Raw genomic sequence first — 9,672 nt, 5'->3', positions numbered from 1 at the left:
GATGTATTTTTCTAACCAAAATGGAATCATAATGAATATACAGTTTGAAACTCCATCAACATGGTGTCATGTGTATAAGACAGACTTTTGGAACACACTCTTCTGGGTCTGACGTGACTCTAGTGATTCACGAGATGTTTCTGGACAGTTCCTTTCTGATGTTGAAGTGTCCTTCGATTCCAAGTTTACAAAGAGACTTTTCTTAGGAATGAATATTGAGTTTTACTGAAAGCATTTTTGGGGCAACTATGGAAAGAATAGGATAAGTGGGGGAAATCTTAGTAATAAAATGATGAGTTATGTGCCAAATCGTTCTTAGAATCACAGAATACACCCTACTAGAGGTCATAGTATATAGGATTCTTTGGATATAAAGCTGGATTTAAAGCAATGATTGCTGTATCTTATTTGTTAGTGAGATGAAGTTATAGTTTTCTTTTCTATATGGATTTATGTCATGCTTTCAGGGTTCTATTCCTTTACAAAGTGAACTGGGACGCTTCCTGCCTTTCTCGTGGCTCTGAAATAGTGACATTCCTTGAGCAAACACCTTGAGCAATTCCCAGGACTAGGCCGGGCACTTTACATGCATTGGCCCCACGGTACCTTCACCAACTGCATGAGACAGGGGCGATTTTACCCCCAGACTTTCAGATGAGAAAGGTGAGAGGCCTGGAGAGGGTCAGTATGTCGCCTCAGGTGGCAGAGACCATAAGTAGTGGAGCTGAAATCAGTTCCAATTTCAGAGGTTTGTTTTCTTTTTAAAAATCTTAACCATTATATCGTCTTCTGTACCCCTTTTTTTTATGTTCTGCTTTTCTAATCTATCAAGGAGGAACAAAGTAGGTTAAAGGTTCTTAGTATTATTGTTCTTTTAGTGGATTTTCTTGGATTTTTAAAAATCAGCGATTGATATATATTATATAGATATAAAAAATTTGGCGATAATTTGATATACATAAAGGTTGCAAGGATAGGAAGAATGCAAAGAGCATATGTGTGCCCTTCACCAGATTCGCTGACAACATTTTGGCCCATTTATTCATTTGTTTACTTCTCTCTCTCTCTACACACACACACACACACACACACACACACACACACCCAATTTTTTCTCAATCGTTCAAGACAAAGTTGCATTAACAATAGTCCTTTATTCCTAAAGACTTCAGTGTGTTTCCCAAGGAGAGGCGTTATTATCTCTTTACAGAGCCACAATCCAGCTTTATCAACTTTTATAAATTCAACCTCAGTACAGTGCTTTAATCTACCATCTGTATTCCAATTCTGTCAACTGACTCAGCAATGTCATTTAAAGCATTTTCTCCTTCGGGACAGGATCATTCAGTGCCACGTCTCTTTAGACTCCCTTCACCTGGAACGTTTCCACAGACTTTTTGTCTTTTATCATCCCGCAGTGCACACACCCCCTTTTTAAAGATAAAACATTCCCCGTCTTGGGTTTGTCTGATGTTTGCCCGTGGTTCGGTTCAGGTTGTGCGCACCTGGTCGGAATGCTACATTTAGTAATGCTGTCCTTCTCAGCTTATCGGATTTCAAGATGCCCACCTGTTCCTCTTTGGCGATGCGAATGTGGATCATCTGTTCAAGACGTTGTCCCTTAGTTTTGACCTTTTGGTTGTGACTCAGGAAGAGCATATAATTGGATTTTGTTTCTTGTGGAATTTCTGGATGATTCATTATCAATGGCTATTGATTTTGTAACCATAAACCACCGACAGTACTCCTGGTCCCCAGTTCTGTCCACTACGTCACCATGCGGCATGCAGTTATGGCATAACTCGGGGTCCACTGCCAGCCTCAGCTGACTGGACACAGGTCACGTCTGGCTGAGGCAGTTAGCCTTATACAGTCAGATCCACAGTGGTCGGTGTCATGGTCCCAAGGCCCTCGATCCTAGAAAGCACTTGCAGAGCCTCAAGAGGGGTCTCTTAAGTCACCAGGACATTTAAGCCTCTTGAGCCTCCCACTTGGACAGTGCTGAGAGATTTCTTTGAGGTAGCAGCCCGGATCTTAGCTTAGTGCTTCTCAATGCGTTCCGATGCGCACCCTGGGCCATTCTAGGCTCCTCCTTAGAATCTCGGCGGTCAGGGCCCTGGAATCTGCATTTTAACAAGCATCCCAGGTGATTCTGGTGAACACTGAACTTTGAGAATCAGTGCTCTAGCCCAGGAGTTCTAAAGGAATCCAGCATGCGATTGAACTTGGATGGGGTAAAAAAAATTCTTGATTTTCCCTAACATCTAACTAAAATTTGGAATTTCCTCCAATTATGAATAAATGTAAAAAACTTCAGCAGAATGAACAGCCCTGATAACCATGTCACCAAAACAAACAAACAAACAAACAAACAAACAAAAAGCCCCCATAGATATTTTCAGAACTCATTATAGTGATTGCTGAGATCTTGGAATATTATTTACGGTCTTCACTGTTCAAAATTACAATAGTTATGAGATCTGCTGTGGGATTTGTTATTTAATGTATTAAAAAAGCATGTATATTGTGGCATCATATATTAGTTTTAAAAAATCATTTGGATAACCATTTCAGTATAACTGTTTTCCTTTGCAATCCTAGAGATTTCATCCCGTGCATTTAAAAACATTATCATGAGAAGGGGTCTATAGGCTTCGCAGACTGCCAAGGAGGTTCGAAGGCATAATAAATGACCCCCACATTCTAGACTTGCTGAAGCACTTAATGTGCCCCGTCTCTTCCCAGAGGTCTGCCCACTGCCCACTGCACAATGGAACAACACGGGAGGGACAAGCACAGCCCAGCAGCCCCGAGTGAGAGATGGGACTCTGGCCAGCAGCATGCCTGTATGTCTATCCTGTATGAACTGGTGGCTATGAGTTCTTTTTTTAACAGTCAAAAAGTTACCTATTCAACTTTCATCTTCTCTGAATACTTAGCTAAACTGGCAGAAAAAACCCAACACCACAAAGTTGCAAGTCTCGCAGAGCGACACACTTCCCGTTCCTTGTTAAAAGCACGTGGGATGAGGTGTAAAGGTGAGAATATACACAGAAGCCGACAAAAGAAATGGAAACTGAGGCGGGGGGGGGCGGAGACCCTCTTCCCAGGACCCCAGAAGAATGATTCTGAAAATGGGTTCCAATTTCTGATGGCATGTAGTAGAAGTGGACAGCAAAGGCCACAAACCTTAAGGGTACACGGAAGGGGAGGAAAGATAATTTTCCTCCTACCCTTTGACGTTCTTCTGGCTGGTCTAATAATCCAATTAGCACAGGGCAGATTAACAGGAGAAAAAAACCAAATTTAATATATATGTACATATGGGGCTTCTGTGAGAATAGGGGACCTGAGGACAAATTGGGCAGTTGAAGCTTATATGCCACCTTGAGCTAAGGAGAAAGGAGCGTAGTGACTTGGACTTCCATGGGAAGGTAGGCGAGTCACAGGTGGATGAGAAAGCGCAGACATTTGGTGAGCGATTCTTGCTGGCCACACAGAAACAAGGGGACAGCGGGGAGTCTAAGGAGGACTTTGCTAGGTTCCTTCCTGTCTGTCACGCTTGGTTTGCATTATGCTAAGGTGATCCCCTTCCTGAAGCAAGTTTTCCTGACTGAATTTCTTTCGGCAGGTAAGGGGGAGGTGAAAGGCTCTGTTGAGTCTTTTGTTTCCTGGAAAAAAACGCCAGCTTAAAATAATATCTAAAAAAAGGGCACATTTTGGGGTGGCAAAACTCTGTTCCCCCTAACAGCTAAATAATTTTAAAAATATGTATACATCCTTATAACTTTTACCTGGATTGAGAGAGGAAACATTTTTGGTACCCAGAAGGCTCCTCCATTCATTTTTCCAGTCAATACTCAATCACACTCCCAAAGAGAACCATAATCCGGACTCCCAGCACCATAGATTTGTTCACCTGCTCTTGAAGTCCGTAGAATGAGGTCACATTGTGTGTCTTCACAGGGGCCAGGCTTTTTGTCCTTCTACATCACATCTGTGACATGCGTCTGTGTTACTGGTATAGCAGGAGCTCACTCCTTCCCACAGCATGAGGCGGCCCACAGTATGGACCACAAGTTATAGAGTCACTCTTCCATTGGTGGACGTAGGGATCACCTCCAGTTCTTGGTCGTTAAGAATAAAGCCAGTCTGCATATCCTTGTGTCTGTCTTTTGGGGCTCACAAACACTCAATTTTGTTGGCTGTATATCCTAGGACACGGGACGCAGACGCTCCGTTTTAGCAGATACTGCCGAGTTGTCCAAAGTGGACGAATGCACCAGGTGACACTCCTGGCAATATACGTGCACATTCTAGCTGCTCCGCATCCTCTGACCAACTCTCAGCTTTTCCATCTTTGTATTTTAGTAGTTCTGGAGTGGGCGTAGTAGTACCTGATTGTGGTTTTAATTTTGCAATAAATCCTAACTATATTAAGTATGACCTCTTTTGCGGAGGACTTCGGAGATACAGAAAGTTTGTCTGCAGCACTTTAAGGCGACAGTGACACAGGAACACACTATTTAGTTGACATCAATGAGAAAGTTAGGGGGGAAAGATTCTGACGAGCACATTGTCCAGTCGACTAAAGTTTAACACTGCAAACACCCACATTATGGCACGCCCCGTTAGAGAATCGTTAGCTGAAAGGTATTATGGAGAGTAATGAACTTGAGTCGGTCTGTGCTGCAGACCTGCCTGAACATGAAGGAGTCCAGAGACTAAGAAATCCAGAACCGTTTCTGCATCAGGTTCCAATGCCCATGAAGGCTCCCTGCTGCCATCACTGTTTTTTTGTTTGTTTGTTTGTTTGTTTTTTACCCCTTTATACATGTGGGATGTGAAGGAGGAAAGACTGAACCTGGCCAAGATATTTTGAGGAGAATTTAATTAAAAGCCATATATAAAGGACCCCCTCACTTTATTGGGATGCTCTCTAATACTTGAGTTGAAGTAGGGAATCCACACGATACAACACAACACAACACAACACTCATACGACAAACGAGACCCGGGCTTCTACAACGCCTATGATTTTTCAGTCGCCTCTAGAGTGAGTGTGATTAATGAGTGAAGGCGTTTAAACTGACTTTACTTCGGTTTCTAGGTTAAATCGCCGAGAGAACAGTCAAGAAGATGGATTTAAAAAAAAAATCAACTAAAATGTTTTGAATTGCAGATATAAATAGAAGCTGGTTGGAAAAAGTGAAATCACACAAAATTAAAATCTTTCTATCTCCCCCACCTCTACGTCTCAATCCTCTCTGCCTTTCCCTATAATAACTGTGGTACTAGATTAAATGGTTTGGATAGCCCCAGATCTTCTTATGCATTTACAAAGACATAAACGTATGTATAAAGTAAACACTTTATACATAAATACACACATAAACACATTCGTACACACACATACACATGTATACACATATGATTTGTTTTCATAAATGAGACAGTAGTATAGATATTACACTGAAACTTTTTTTCACTAAAGAAAATACCTTAGAAATATTTCTACGTCAGTATATAGAGATCTACCTTGTTCTTTTTGACGACTATACAGATTCTTTTTTTTTTTTTTAAATTAAACACGTCAGTCGAGTATGGCTGCATAAAATATGTAAACAGCAGAAAAGGGCCTAAATAGTAAGTTAAGGTCCTGCAGCTTCTTTCCTAACCTCCCATTTCCATTCTCCAGGAGAAATTCCTATTAAATTCTTAGATGTCCTTTTGGAAATTGTCTTGCATGTCGACAAGCATATTTATCTTTTTTTTTTTTTTTAAAAGGAACTGGGATGATAGCATACAAATCATTCCGGAACTTGCTTTTCTGTCTAACGCTGTATCTCAAATATTTTCCCATGACATTACACCTACCTCCGCCTCATCCCTTCTAACAGCTGCTAAGCATTCCATGGTATAACATGTCAGAATTTACATCATCATTCCTCTACTGATGGAAATTGGGGTCGTTTCCAGGTGTTTTTCAGAAAATTTTTTTTGTTTTAAATAATGCTACCATACACATCCTAACAGTAGAACTGTTGGCTAAATGGTAGATATATTTTTAATTATTCCTAATTGCCCTCCCAAAAGATTATGCTCATTTACATATCCCCCAACAGTATATAAGAGAATCCTCCCCATGCTAAGGAAGATAGATTTGTGAAGAGCTAAAAGATTGTCCCCCGCTCTGCCATATACTACCTGATACATACGAGTGAGCTCTAAGGGAGGTCTCCAGGGATCCACCCGAGGGTCACACTCATTTTAATTAATAACCGGAATGAGTAAACAGATGGCAGGAGACGCACAAGGTAGCATAAAGCTTCTTGGTGGGCGAGCTAATAGGAGAATTAAGACATCAAAAAAACCTGACAATTAGCAATTACGGGACACACTAATGAGGTTAAATTCAGTGTGGACAATACAGCACCCTACACTTAGGTACAAATACAAATTGCACACGTACAGGATGGGGAAGGCCAGCTGCTACGAAGCAGGAATTTGTACCCCTTTTACTCACTAGGAAATGAGGCTCAGACGTCGGGTCAGAAACGGGTGAGTGATAGAGCTGAGGTCTGAACCTTGGTTGACTCCAAGGCTGTCCCCACTACACTATGATGTTGCCTCACGGCTAAGTAACAGCACACGTGAAAAGGACTGTGGTGAGGGGTAGCGTATGGTGGTTCGTACTGGGTCATCGGGCTTCATAAACGTGGGGGGAGTGTCCAGAAGGGGCCAAGCCTGCTCCACTCTGTGGCTGTGCGTGTCGCATTGGGGGCCCTGAGTTCGGCTCTGTGCGCTTCAACGTCAAAGGTTCGTTGACGACCTCGCACGTGTCCGGGAGCAGCAGTGAGGGTGATGGCACGTCCACGTCTCAGGAGGAAAGCAGCAGGAGTCCTGGGCGCTGAGGGTGATCATGTCGAAGAGGGTTCAGCCTTATAATATGGGCTACAGGAGACGTGAACAGAAACTCTGAGTGGAAAACACAGATAAGGGAATCCTGTTCGATTTTTGAAAACTTTCCAGCAATTAGAGATACTGAAGAATGAAATTATTTGCTTAAGGGGTGTGGCACAATGGGACATATATATTTGGTCTTTGTCTCCAGTTCCTGGCACAGAGCTCTTAAAACCCTTGGAATTTTTTCCTGAGTGATAAGCATGATAGAAGTGGCTTTTGTTCTAATGAGATGACTCTTGGTGGGCCCCGAGATAGCTTCGGGATGGGGCTGGTCGGCTGGTGGTTAGAAAGACCAAGCCTTGGTCAGAAGCTTGGAACTTTGAACCCCACCTTGAAACCTCTGGGATGAGGAAAGGGGGTTGGAGATAGATTCAATCACCCATTGCCAATGATTTGATCGATCACGCTTATGTGATGAAACCTCCTTAAAAACCCCTACACCGTGGGGTTCAGGGGGCTTCTGAGCTGGTGAGCACATCAAGGCTCTTTATTTTTGGCTGCTCCCGAATTCTGTCCTTTATAATAAATGGGTAATAGTGAGTCAAGTGCTTTCTCAAGTTTTGTGCGTTATTTAAAAAAATTATTGAACCTGAGGAGGAAGGTTGGGGAACTTCAGACTTTGTAGTCATGTGGGACAGAATTGTGGGTAACCTGCGGACCTGATACTTGCAGGTAGCATGGGAGAGGAGGCTAGTCTATGGGACTGAGACCTTGAACCTGTGGAGTCTGACACTAACTCTGGGTAGTTCGTGTCAGAATTGAATTTTAGGACACTCGGTTGGTGTCGGAATCGGTTGGCATCAGGAGGGAACAATCTCCTGAGGAAGCAGCAAGTTTCCCTTCCCTGGAGATGCTTGAGCTGACTGTCGGCAGGGCTGTTACCGGGCTTCGTGCCTTTGGGGGGCGGGCTGGCAGAGCTGAGCGCTAAGGCGGTAGGCACGGTCCACGGTGCCAATCCGCCAGCTGTTCACCAGCCCACAACGAAGTGTACAGGAACGGAAAGCAAGCCTTGAGGAACTTCTATAGCAATCAGAGATTTCTGGGACACCTGAGGACGTGCTCCTTAAACCGAGTGCCGATCGATCTGGGTGGTACTGAATTTGATGGTGAGTTGCAAGAGTTCGGGGCTGCACAATCGTCGCTTATGACAGGACCACAGAGTTCTGCAACAGCCTGGATGTTAAAAAGTGGGTCCTTCGCCGCAATCTGAGGAGCACGGCTCAGAGGCCTTGGCCTCACTGTGCTGTCCCTGATGACACCTTGCCTGCCAACCCTGTCTGAGCAGGGCTGGTACGGTTGCTTTGCCCCCTGTTTGTCTTCCCCACAGTAGTTACCAAAACTTGCATCATCCCGTGTATCTGTTTCACTTACCGACGGCTCCCCCCTGCCGCTCTGCGAGCCCGCGGGCGCAGGGACCTCGGCAGTCTTCACCCCGGCGCCACCAGTCTGGCACTAAGACACGATCCTACGAATGTGGCTTGAATGAATGACTTGACGTTCTCTATGAAAAGAGTTCCTGCTATCACTTACGTTTTTAGTAACGGTGGGTCAGGTTATTCGACCAACCCTCTCACTAAAGAAATTAAAAGCATTAGAAATCATCTCCATAAAAGCACTAGAACTACCGGCCAAAACAGAAAGGCAAGTGAGAACCCAGAGAGGTACGTGGAGCTCATCACTTTCTTAGCTCTTAGCTTGAGGGAGGAACTTCTTAGCTTGAGGATATCTGTCAATCCTGGCAAAACTAAAGTTGGGTTTTGGTGACTTCATGGAACGAGAGGGCGAAGAACCAAACTCACAGGACCCACTGAAGTAGGTTGGTCTAATAGGAGACCCACTCCATGCCACGTCCCGAAGGGGCTACACATTCGAGGGAAGGGGAGATCAGAAGAGACCGTCTCTACCCCAAAATACCAGGCAGGTGGCCATGATGGCGAATAGGCTGAGCGGGGAGTGTCTGCGAGGCACTGTGACCACAGGCCACCCTCTAGGTAAATTCGCAGTTGCAATTCTGCATCACCTGGGTGTTTTAAAAAAGTCTCAAGCTGAGAATTTAGTTTAAAGGCATCTGGAAAAAAGAGAATGCAAATCCCCGCTCTGGTTCTGACACCAATTCCGATGTGTGTTTTTTCCCCACACCACCAAGCAATTCTCCGACACCACTGGATGCCGTAAATTGAACTCAGTTCTGACGCCATCGACCTGAACCACAAATGACACGCCAGTAGGCTGCCAAGCACACAGGGAAACACAGCACACCACGACATATGCCGGGAGAAAAAGCAAACAACAGGGAGAGAGCCACGACAAACTTCACGTATTGCCTTTGTCAGTCACAGCTGGCAAAACCATTCATTGTACTGCCAATGTTTTAAAAAACTAAAAGGCAAATGTGACATTACCTCAAGGGAATGGCAACTATAGAAAGTGACCAAGCAACGTTGGATTAGGCAACGGTTTCTTAGCTATGACATGAAAAACACAGGCAACAAAATAAAACAATAGGTGAATTAGACATCATCGCATTTAAACACTTTTGTGCTTCGAAGGACACAATCAAGAAAGTGAAAAGACAACACACAGGATGGGAGGATATTTCTGCAAGTCATATATTTGATAAGCGTCTAGTATCGTACAAAGTATTCTTAAAACTCAGTAACAAAAGGAAAAATACCCAATCGCGTAATTGCTTTGCAATTTGTTTTT

The 9,672-nt window shown here is 43.8% G+C and overlaps 1 protein-coding gene across 4 annotated transcripts in view; it reads right to left on the bottom strand.

The window, feature by feature from the left end:
• GARNL3 (GTPase activating Rap/RanGAP domain like 3) overlaps positions 1–9,672 on the bottom strand; it is a 110,836-nt gene that overhangs the window by 60,125 nt on the left and 41,039 nt on the right. The gene's annotated exons all lie outside the window — the stretch shown is intronic.

This window comes from Pteropus alecto, unplaced genomic scaffold (genome assembly GCF_000325575.1).
Source record: "Pteropus alecto unplaced genomic scaffold, ASM32557v1 scaffold67, whole genome shotgun sequence".
Classification (NCBI taxonomy): Eukaryota; Metazoa; Chordata; class Mammalia; order Chiroptera; family Pteropodidae; genus Pteropus; species Pteropus alecto.
This window is presented reverse-complemented; position numbering and strand designations above follow the sequence as displayed.